Below are 12098 nucleotides of genomic sequence, written 5' to 3' on the forward strand. Positions count from 1 at the left end.
CCTTGAATCCTGAGTTCAGTTTTGGGCCCCTCATGACAAGAAAAACATTGAGGTGCTGGAGAGTTCAGAGGAGGGTGATGAAGCTGGTGAGGGGTCTGGACCACAAGTCTGCTGAGGAGCAGCTGAGGGAACGGGGGCTGTTTAGCCTGGAGAAAAGGAGGCTGAGGGGAGACCTGATCACTGTCTACAGCTCCCTGACAGGAGGTTGTTTCATGGAGGGTGTTGGTCTCTTCTCCCAAGTAGCAAGTTATGAGAGGAAGTGGCCTCAGGTGGTGCGAGTGAAGGTTTAGATTGGATATTAGGAGAAATATCTTCACAGAAAGGGTTGTCAGGCATTGGAACAGGCTGCCCAGGGAAGTGGTTGAATCACCATTCCTGGAGGTGTTTAAAAGACATGTAGATGAGGTTCTTAGGGACATGGTTTAGAGGTGGACTTGAGAGTGTTAGGTTAACAGTTGGATTCAATGATCTTAAAGGTCTTTTCCAACCAAAGTGATCCTATGATAATCAAAATAGCATGTGATTTCAGAAAAATCAATGAATGACTCTATATTCTCATTTGTGTCTATATGTCAGAACCATTCCATTGTGGTGGTCCTTTTGGGTGGAATATCTTTTTGTTCCAGCAGTGACTGCCTTTTCTGAGCAAGATTTGAATAAATTAATCTCTCTTTTCAGCTATGTGAATAAATTCCCAACACTTTTAAGCAACCACAAAACTAAAAATTGACCTTTCTTGAAGCCCAGCTTGCATATTTTGTACTTTTAACGTGGTTTTGAGAGAATTTTTCATGCTCTGAAACCTAAGTTTATTATGCCACATGAATCTGTTAAAATTTCAGCTATTTAGGCCTGCAAACTGCATTGAATGTGTCTGTAATAAACTCCTGAAGCAAATTCATCACATCTACCTTACACCATGCAGTTCTATCAAAGAGTTAAGGAACTAGCATTATGTCACAAGCACAGCTGTAAATCTCTCGCAGCCTGGACATGCAAAACATTTAAGGTCTGTGTCTAAGAGTTTGCATCTTCCATCGTTTAATAATTTGTTCTCAAGTCCAAGTCTGCTAGTTTTTCTGAGATGCTCATAGTAACCACTTTAAGACACCACTTTCTTTTACTTCATGTCAAAAAGAAACAGCTAGATAATTTGAATTCATTTTTAAGTGATCCTGTAAACAGCAAAGGATACTTGTGCATCATCTTACAAGGATAACTTTTCTTTATTTGGTTGACATTGAGAATAGAGTCCCTCACATCTCTACTACCTTGCAATACTCCACATATTTCAACTGAGGATTCACAAGGGGAAAGAGACTAATGAAGGGACCATTTTCTACCTCACTCCATCAGTACTGGTCATACTAGGACATTACAGGAGACAGAAGACTGCTGCCTTTTCTCAGCCACTATCAAGTCCCTTAGAGCGATAAAAATCCAATGAATCACCAGTGGTGCCAGGTCTATCTACAGGAATCATCAGAGTTTTGTTGTATACAAAATGGCTTTCCCATATGAGCAGATTTTCTGAGTTGGTCACTGAAGTCAACACTGAGTGCAGCAAAGTCAGTGCTGTTCCTGCACCTACTGGTACTGCAATTATTTCCATAATACTAGTAAATAATTGATGCTGTTTACAATAATACTGAATGCATGTTTGAAGGATACATGCTGAAGGTATGGAAGTAGCAATGAAGGAGGATCTAGTGCATGCCACTCTAAATGAGAATGTGCAACATAAAATTCACACAACTTCAGAAGATCCAGGTGTCCACCTAGTGTTACTCCAAAGCATTAATTTATAGGATACTCTCCTAAGAGCTCCTCAGAGCTTCAATCATATTGCAAATCCACGTGTTACCTGCACACCTGAACTAGACCTAAATAAAACAGATTCAATAAAGTGCTGCACTCCTCAGTGAAAAAGTGTTCAAATATTATTGTGTCAAAAGAGCAAGGCAGCTATAATTCCAGCTAGGAATAAATTTCTAGGAAGTGACAAACAAATTTAATACGCAACAACGATACAGAGGCAGAATGTTTCTTTTGTCAAACAAGAAACAAATGCTTCAAGGCACAAAGGAATCACAAAGGATTAATTACTTCACTCATACTGTCTACTTGAAGTGGGCGCTTCAACCAACCAGCAGTGCTTATGATGACATCTACCAAGAAAAATTTTACACCATCTTTCAGACTTATTCGTTTTCACAAATGGTACGTTTACTGAAGCATTCTTTGCATACCCATGAGATGGTACTAATGGAAACTACATAGTTTATTGAATATTTCTCCAAGGCATAATGCCCATCATGTTCATACGGGTAGAGGCATCTAATAAAAGGAACTGGATGCTACAAGTATAATTACTAAGAGTCAAAGATTCAAGGCAGAGGGAGCCAGACAAGCTGAACTACCCATGATATCTGTTTGTCTTCAATGTATACACAATATCTTTGTCAGCTAGCCATCTGGTTTCTTACACACACATTGAAATAGAAGAGTTTTATTCATTGTTGTTTCAAAGCCCTTTTGAAAGTCCTCCCTTAATCCAGGTGGTAAATAATGCTTCTAAGACTTCAGGGGTTTTAAAAACATTTAGTTTCATAAGAGGACTAGGTATCACAGAATTGCTGACCGCCAGAGCACTTGTATACAGACATTTGGATAATCACAATACAATCGAATAATTAATCTGAACTCTTGCAAATGCCAGAGGCCTCAGATTCAGAGAGACCAAGAGGATGTTGTGATCTTGCTTAAAATGCTCAAGAGCAACTGGATGGACTCAAAAAGCAGTGGCTGTCAGCCTGTGAAACTAGTCCTGCTGTATGTTTCTTAGGAGCAGAGATAATATAGCTTCCAGATCTGCCTTGAAAAAGAAAAAAAAATGCAATTCTTCTAGAATTTTACATGGTTTTGGATCTCATCTGAAAGAAAAGGGTACAGAGCTCTGAAGAAATAATGTCGTAGTCAAACAAGACAGGGGTTTTTGGCCCATGTTAAATGTTGCTCTGATGTCCTATATTTGCTCTGAGAACTGCCCTCCACCCTGTGTAGTAGGCTCGTTTTCTATAGATCATGATTAAAAGAACAGAATGAAGCAACTTCAGGAAAAACAGAAGCAAAGAATGCAAGTCGTGCTAAAACCGGCCCCAGGCCAGATTGGTATTATTGCTGGCATAAGTCTGAGCCAAAGAACAAACACTGCTAATAGTAATTTGCAGAGTTTGTGGAAAGTGCCTGGTCATTGGCAAAGGAAAATGGTGCAAAAATTGATGTGGTAATCCATACATGCTGGGGCATAGCAATAAAATGTGCTGACAGGTACAACAGAGACAAAAGTGTTTAAGAACAGAGCCGCAGATAACAATATGATAGACTAATACTTTTTTTGCATAGCTTCATCAATAAACTGCATTTTATCAAATGCTAGACCAAAAGGACAGTTAGAATTATAAGTATGACAAAGGTACCTGTAATAGTATCAGCTCCTCTGCTTTAAACTAGCCAAAGATCACCGTGAGGAAGTCTAACTCCTGCATCAGCTCCTCTGTGGAGGAGAGAGGCACTGCTGTTATTTTGTTCTCGATAGGTACAAAAAAATCAGTCATTTCTTAAGACACAAATGCCCCTACACTTCAACCAGGGGAGCAGAGCAGTGAAATCCTACACAACACACCAGAAACAGAGGGAGCAGGGGGTAAACCAAACCAAAGTTTAATAAGAGCATATGCTCCCTCAGAATCAATACGTGTAAACCAGCCACTCGACTTTGCAGGATTTCTGTTTACAATTTGCATCAGCACTGCTAGGGAAAAAATGAAAACACTGTAGTTTTTGTGAACAGGTGAATTTATCGGCAGACTTCTCAATGCTTGAGCAAGTCTGGAGTTTTCCCAACTCTATTTCAGTATTTGCAGGAATTCACATGTCACTTCTATGTCACTAAAAGTGCAGAAACTGAAATAAGCAAAAGGCATTGGGAATTCTTCTGCTCCAGAAAGCTGCTATTTCACTCCAGACAGCTCCTGCTGTGCAAAACTACCTGCACGAGCTTGTACTCTATGCAAAAGTAAAGCTGGATTTGGGAGACTCCTGCAGTATTGGCTCCTGGTATCAGTTCCAGACAACTAACTGGATGGCTTGCAGCAAATGACCTAGAACGTAGAGCTTTATTAGCTATAAAATTACGCTGTTCAAAAGTTGAACAGTGAAGTAAAGGCTACTAAAGATCATTTTGAAGTGGATTGGTGGGGGGAGAATTAGTAGGTTGTCTCAAGTTTCCATCTGATTCCTTCTAATTGACTTACAGTACATCTAGCAGCCTTTCTGCAAGAAGATACTGTATTTCTAAAACAATGGATATGCATTATATTTCCTAGATTGTGTTAAGAATCTTTAATTACTAAAGAAGCATGGCTTAAGCATTACAATGTGTGTTTGCCAGTAGGTGAGTGGGTAATGTCATTAAAAATACACATCAATATTGCAATGTTCCAGGTTAGCAAAGGCTACTAAACCCTGAACATAGAGATATATTTTCAGAAAGCATCATCAGAATTTATGCTTCAGATGTTACCAATAGCTAACGTTTCTGATCTTACTTCGTTTACTGATTGGGGTTGCAGTCAGCCCTGCATTTTCTGTTCTTTTCAGCTTGCAATGTGAAAGCTGTTCTACAGGAAAGCAAGCATAGACAGCACTCTGATTTCTCCACACTCACTTTAACAATTCGACAGATTATGAATCATTCGATTAGTGTTGGTTTGTTTTGGTGCTGGTTTATTTTTTTGGTTTTTGTTTTGTTTTTAATACTGTGTTTTATTACCTGTGCTCTCCAATACAAAGGATACTTTACATCTTCCTTGTCCTCATTTTGCAATGCTTCACCACCAGGAGGAGCTGTAAGGTGCCTCATAACAAGGTAGAAAACTCCCAGAAAATTCATCTTTGAACATACATGTAGCAAACATTTGCTCTAGACACAGCCACCACTTGAAACAAGTATTTCAGCCCACTACTTACAACAACATTTCTAACCAGACAACTTAGCATGGCTGAAAATCAAAGGCTACATTAGTCACTGGTCTCCTAAAATTATCCAGCGCAACTTCTATTCTTTTAAAAAACACTTCTAAGGTTCCTGATAAAAAGAATTAGCTGTATTTGTAGAATTATTTGTAGCTTTGACTTCTCGCAAATGCAGGATGAATGGAACCAAGTGTTAGCACTGGGATTCATGCACAGTCATATGTGTTTGTGCGTGCAAAGGTCCCTTCTGTACATGAAGTTTTTTCAAGAGAAAAAGCGTACCACAAGCTGAGCCCTATACTAAACTGGCTAAGATGTGTCCAGAGAAGCAGGGAAACTGGATTAGCATTTATTACATTTTAATATCTCCCAAAAATTTAGTGTATACATAATTTTTTAATCCCAGAGGATAAATGAGTCAATTTTGGCTGAAGCCTATGGAATTTTATGTTATTTCCTTCTCCATTTTACAGCAGATTTAGTATGTACTCATAGAGATATAAACCAACAATAGCATACTGCAAACATAGTATTCAAAGCGACGGTCATAACAAATATTTTACAAGCCAAGCATACTTTGAAAAGTTTTAACTTTTTTCCTAACTTGATTAATGACACATTCCTTCAGGAAGCAGATAAGGATGATAAAATTATCACATTTTTTCACCAATTAACAGGAAATAAGTATATAAATTAAATAATACTTTTATATCTTTCTTCTTTTCGTTCTATTTCCTGTTTCAGCATCTGGCTTTCTCTCTCCTGAACCTGACACTTCAGTCATTTGCTGATAAAGTACCAACCTTTCCTTCTCGTGCTCTTTCTCCCAGTGCATGAGCAGTAGAAATCAGTTAATTCTTCAAGTCTGTTCATCCTTTTGCTTCTCTACTGCAATGCTGCTGTCTACCAACATGGCAACCAGTGCTAGTGACTAGTATGATCTGGACACCTATTTGCTAGGAATCAGAAGTGAGCTTGGTCCAATTACATCAAAATTTACTTTGCAAAAGAAACCCCTATTTCCAAATTTGACATGTTTAAATGCACCATCCCAGGACATTCAGTCATTAATGAAGTTTCATTTTAACTGCAGGAACTTTACAATTTTGCTTTCAGTGATATAACGAAGAGGATAATTTGAAGTACTGAGATGTTTTACTAGTAGCTTTCATCACTTATGCTGAGGGTCTCTAGGCCCTCATATGAATTGGAACTATACCTAAAAAAGCTGCTCTCATGCATTTAACTGCATACACCATACAGCCTTCCAATAAAGCAACACTCCATTTTCTTTGTCTGTTGTCAGAACAAACCCCAAATCCACAACAGATATATTTGGAGTCTCCAAAGATAAATCTGTTGAAATCTTCTGAGAGGCATACTACGGCTCTGTACCTTCTAAATACATAACAGTCTAATACTAAGAAAAATAGCTGGAAAGCTTTCTCCACACATGAGTAAATGCATGTTTTAGAGCTGGACAATGAAAGAGCATCCATTGTATATCGGAGGAAGAACACCATCATCCTCTCCCTCGGCCACACACTTCCAACAAGATGGAGCAAAATTCTACTTACTTATTACAACAACACTAAGTTTTTTGTCAGGCATGGCTTTCCCCTTGAAGAATGAGGCAACACTTATGACTCACAGTGTTTATAGCATGAGTGGGATGCATAGACTTCACGTTTATGTGCAGGAAGATGGCATCGTGTTTTTCAGCAAAATTTACCTAGCTGTTTGAAAAATAGTCTTACTTACTGGAACAAAACAGGTGACATTAAGACTTGACAGGATCTCAAGAGGTCCCACCGAGATCAGCAAAAATAGAAAACATGCTACAGTTCCATACCTTACAAAACTGATGATTTAGGAAAATTAATCAGTTGGAAATTATGAGCTATATAGCACATTTCCAATCAAAAGGCAAGACTGGTGTCTTCCAATCAAAAAGGCTTAACCAAGATCTAGTAGCAATTTTTTGTCTTTTTAAATGAATATAGAAATACTTACCTGGAAGGAAAACAAGTAACAGTTGTCTTCCCTTGAGCTTGCAACTCAGGCCAAGTCTGCACCGTCTATTACCGCCTGACAACTTGTTGCCATGGCCTCCAGCCAGCCCAGCTGTGGCTAATTTAATTTGTCACAGGTGCAGCAGTAATCAGCCAGCAGGAGCTGGGGCCGCAGCCACAGGCATCCTGCAGAAACCAGGTACCCGCTGCAACAGGGAACTGGTGGGAGCCAAAGCTGAGAGGACAGCACAAAACACATGGGCAGCTCCCTTAAGATAAAAAGTTGCCCAGTTGTCTTTCCCATCTGCCTTATGTTAATTTTATTGCCATTAAAATCAATGTAAGAGAACAGCCTTTACATGATTTAAGTGTTGTAGAAACTGTAGAATGCCGGTAAAGCAATACTGAAATAAACGTTAAACTCTTTTGTAAGAGCTGTAGGCTTGAACCGAAGTCTCTCAAGGCCTGGACAGATGTTGCCACCTGTAGGTAATGTGCAAAGAGATTGGCAACACCTGCATTTCCTGCTTCACCCCCTTCCCACAATTTCTTTCATCCCTATGTTAAAATAAGAACAAGGTCTATAAAGGTGCCTTGTGAAATTAAGATAGGTACATACCCCTGAGGAAATCCTATGGACACCATCCCTCGCTGGAGGGTGATTCTGGGTCAGCTCTAGAGAGCAATGAGGCTGAAACCATTCCCCTGCACTCAGCATTTCATGCCAGTGAGGTTAAGGCTGCTCCCTAAACAGCAGATGAATTTTAAGGTCATCCTTCTGAGGTCATTTTCTGTTGTACAAGTACATGGGAAATTGAAAGTTCTGCAACAGTAGGAAGCTCTGCAATCCTTTTGAGGTATAGGTTTATTATATAAAATGAAAGCAAGTTATATGTCACTTGGATGCTGAATCTATCAGCAGGTACACAGACTTACATGCTATTGTGACTGCATTTATAGAAGCTTTTCCACTGAAAAGGTTTTAGAAGATTGGGGCTTTGGATTTATTTTCTTGGGTTTTTCCATCTGGTTAAAAGTTTATGACAGTTCATGCATATCTACCACCGCTTCCTCAGAACCATTGTTTTACCAGTCTTTCCTAGTTTCATCAACAGTATGGATCAACAGCCTCAGAATGGATCCAGTTCTCAATGTAAAACAAATTGAGGCTACAAAAACTATAAAATATATGTATTTTAATACTCTGGTTTGTACCTGACAAATATGAATTACCTGACATGCTGAGACCATTGCCCTCTCCTTTGACCAGTGTTCTCACTCCTATGTCTTGTCGTGGTCATATCTGTATGTTGTCTCTTGATTTACAGTGTTAAAGACAATGTAAACCTTAATCCTTTTGATGTGGAATGTCTTCTGGTCTTGTGTCTGTACAAAACCTTACACTGTGGGAAGCAGGCCTGTGCCTCGTGCTACCACAAGACAACTGTTAAACAATGAAGAAACAAAATTTGGGCTTAACAACTCTCCAGAAGATCCGAATGCTCCGCATAGTTCCCTTGAGAAATTCAAAGCTGTTTGGTGATAAACACAAACTGAACCATGCATTTATATTCACCATAAGGGATGACTGAAGCATGCACCTGAATAAATCAAGGAGTAATTAAAAATTACCTGCATCCTAGGAACTCAAAAAAAGTATGAACGCTGTCATCTGAAAATGCCAGCTGGAATGCCAGTCCTCATTAAAAAGATTAAAAAAAACCACACCACCCTTAACCAGAAATTCACTACCATTCAAGACTATTGCTAATGAATAAACACCAAATTGGCTGGATTCCAGTAAGCTGAACTGCGGTAGATGAGCTCAAACCATTCTGACAAACATGATCCCAAGGAAGGTGAATATCCTGGTGATATCCTGGTGTAGACAAAAACAGAAAGAGATTAACGGTTGTGGAGGTGCAATGTAGTTATCAACGAATAATCATCAGAGCACAGTATGAAACCTGTTTACTGAAGTGACATTATTTCATAGTTTATTTAAAAATGTGGGGGTTTTCACAGTAAATTAACTGCTGGAATGTATTATCCAAGCCTTATGTAGGGAAAGGTGAGAAACTGCAGGAAAGCATTGTAACAGGTCTAGATGAGTCCATCGGATTTGGGCAGACAAAAGGGGACAGTGGCATACAGTTAAGGTCAAAGCATAACAGACACATTTTGCTAGAATGCAATGTTACAGCTTGAAAGAATGCCAACAGTTAAACTTTTTTAGGAGACAATGTGGTTACCTATGACCTCCTAAAAGCTAACACATAGAAAGATGGAAAATGGTCTGCCCTCCCTCAGATGAGAAGGCCATTACTATCTTAAAAATGTTCCACTAGGGAAGTTTTGAGGTGAATTTTGCCTTTACTGGAATTTACAGAATTGCCCTAGATGAAGGAAATCAGATCAGAAGTCCTCTCCTAGCAAAAGGACATGTTAAGTATGTGCTGAAGTATTTTGGGAACATGCAGACAAAAACCCATGTTGAATCACTTAGCAGTCTAATTGACACCATCCTGAAAAAAGCTCTGCCCTTGAGAAGTAAACCAGCCCTGCACAATAGACAGTCTGCAAAGCAAATTACACACTGAGCAGCCAAAAGACAGCACGTACATCCTAAGTTCAGATGCTCACTGGACTATTACCAAATAGTTTAATGGCCAAATTGGGGTTGCCAAAGTGCTGGAGTTGTAGGAGGTGCAGTCCAACACTGGTAAACCCAACTCTGCTTTAACTGCTCTAAGTTTATGCTACCCTGAATTCAGCAGCTTGGTAGGAGTCATTAGATAGTTGGTACCTTTTCTGCTAATGTTCATGTTAATAAAGCCAGCCACAGTTAGACTGTGGCCACCATATGGAAAGTGAGATATACTAAGCTAGTATAGGAACTAAGTCTGACCAGACATAGGGATGAAGTCCAAATACAAATGTTTTGGCAATCGTGCCATCTTGAATAGTGACTATACCCTGAGCTGCGTCAACTCCGCTGTTTTTGTGGTGAGAGTAATCCGAAATGGGAAACGGGTCAGCTGATGGGTTTTCTTGCATGGGTTATTTCTTAACTGGATTAGTTCTCTGATCTGATTCACTGTCCACACCAATACTAGTGTTGGCACAGCACAACAGGCTATGCAAGGGTGAGCACAAACAAGCAGACAGAGAGACTACTTATTTTACAATAATATCTTACGATACATCATGGCCCAGAGAATCCCACACATGAAAAAAAGTGTTTACTACAACATTTTTTTGGCAGAAGGTGAAGTTCATGATGCAGTCCTTTTCTTACTGAGACCATTAATAGTTTCACCTCCTTCTATCGGCCAAAAAAAAACATGCAGGGATTTAATGTCTTCCCCTCCCCTCTGTCAACTTGATTTTAACAGGCTAATAGATGCACATTACTATCGCTTTATAACTCACTTCCTAGAGGATCAAGCTAACAGCCCCATTTATACCTACATACAGAGATAATTTCTGTGATATGTGAATAAAACATTTTAGCCATACAAACAGCCCAAGACAACAAGACAGAAAGTGAAACAAATCCCTCAGAGGCAGTAATGTTACCGCTTTAATGTCATAAGCTGATGTTACAGAGCCCTGCTGCTGAAAAAAGCATCTACCTGCCTGGCAGGCCCCCTCACACCTCCTTCCTTGGCACCAGCATGAGAATGCATTCAGTTGTCTGATGAAAAGGAGCAGGGGTTGATCTGGGTCGCAATTAACCTTTATTCATTTACTGACTTGGTTTTGCCTGGTTAATTGTAACTCAGATTAATTCCCTGAACTGGTTCAATGCTTGGCTATGAAAACAGCCATGTCAGCAGGAAAGAAGGCATGGGAGTGAAACAGAAGGGACTGAGGAAAATAGAAAGACTACTCCTCTCAATAGCAGTGTTTGCTTATGCCGGCTTAAAGTTTGAACTGTGAAATGATGGTCCAAACCTTTTTTTTTTTTTTTTTTTAAGTGAAAATAGTGAAAATACAAAAAGCAGGAGTGCCAGTTCTTTGGCAAAAGAGTCTGATGAGCCCACAGACAACATCTGCATCATTTAATGGTTCAGGAAACTGAAAAGGACTCCAGTCCAGGAAGATTCCAATTCCTTTAATTAACATCAATTCTCTTGTTCTTTGATTCATATGTGAAACAAGACTCCGGTAACCACATCTCCTGATTGAACTCCTGCCAATAATGTATCTTTCCCCGGTGCTCTTAGTGTGAAAAAACGATGCAACTCAACAAACCACTTCAGATACCTTCAAACAGTACTTTCTCATTTACTTAATTTCACAGATTATTTTTAAGTGGCTATCTGGCCAGTCCTGGCAAAGAAGATATGATATGTAACCTTTCAGAAATAGTAGTTACATTTCAGAACAGCAGGATGAGAATGTAAGTGTTCCATAGATTGTTGGTAAGAGTTGTAAATATACAACATATTTTAAAACATGGGTCTTTCAAAAGCTAAGTATATAGATTTGCTGTTTACCAGACAAACTTTTACAAAATCTCTGAGGTTGTTTTGTGTGTTATTTCCTCAAAAAATATTATTTGTAATCGCACTTTTGTTTCTGTTCTGTTGAATGTCTTAAGAATAATATTCCTATGCAGTTTAAATGTTCAGTCAAAACACTGAGCAACCTGCTGAGGAAAGTGTAGCAATTTCTGAACACAAACACACTAGATGACAGAGGAAAGCCTCAAAACAAGATTACCAAATAGTTCATTTAAATATGCAAGAGTTACTTGTAAGAGCAGCTTAGTGCTAGTCATAAGCACAAATGTTATCATGCTTGCAGAGTATATAGCCTTCTCCTGTTTCCAACTACTGGAAGCAAATGATGAATCACAGAAGTAAACAGGAATCTGCCCATGTTCTACCTAAGGACAATTGTACTAGACCCTGCACAACACAGACCTCTCCTATAGCTCTATTGTAAAGGGATAAAAAAGACTGGACAGTAAAAGACTGGACAGTAAAATACTGGGAGAAAATACGGAGAGACAGTAAAGCACATAGAGAAGGGTCTGAGCAG

Source organism: Columba livia, chromosome 2 (genome assembly GCF_036013475.1).
Source record: "Columba livia isolate bColLiv1 breed racing homer chromosome 2, bColLiv1.pat.W.v2, whole genome shotgun sequence".
Lineage (NCBI taxonomy): Eukaryota > Metazoa > Chordata > Aves > Columbiformes > Columbidae > Columba > Columba livia.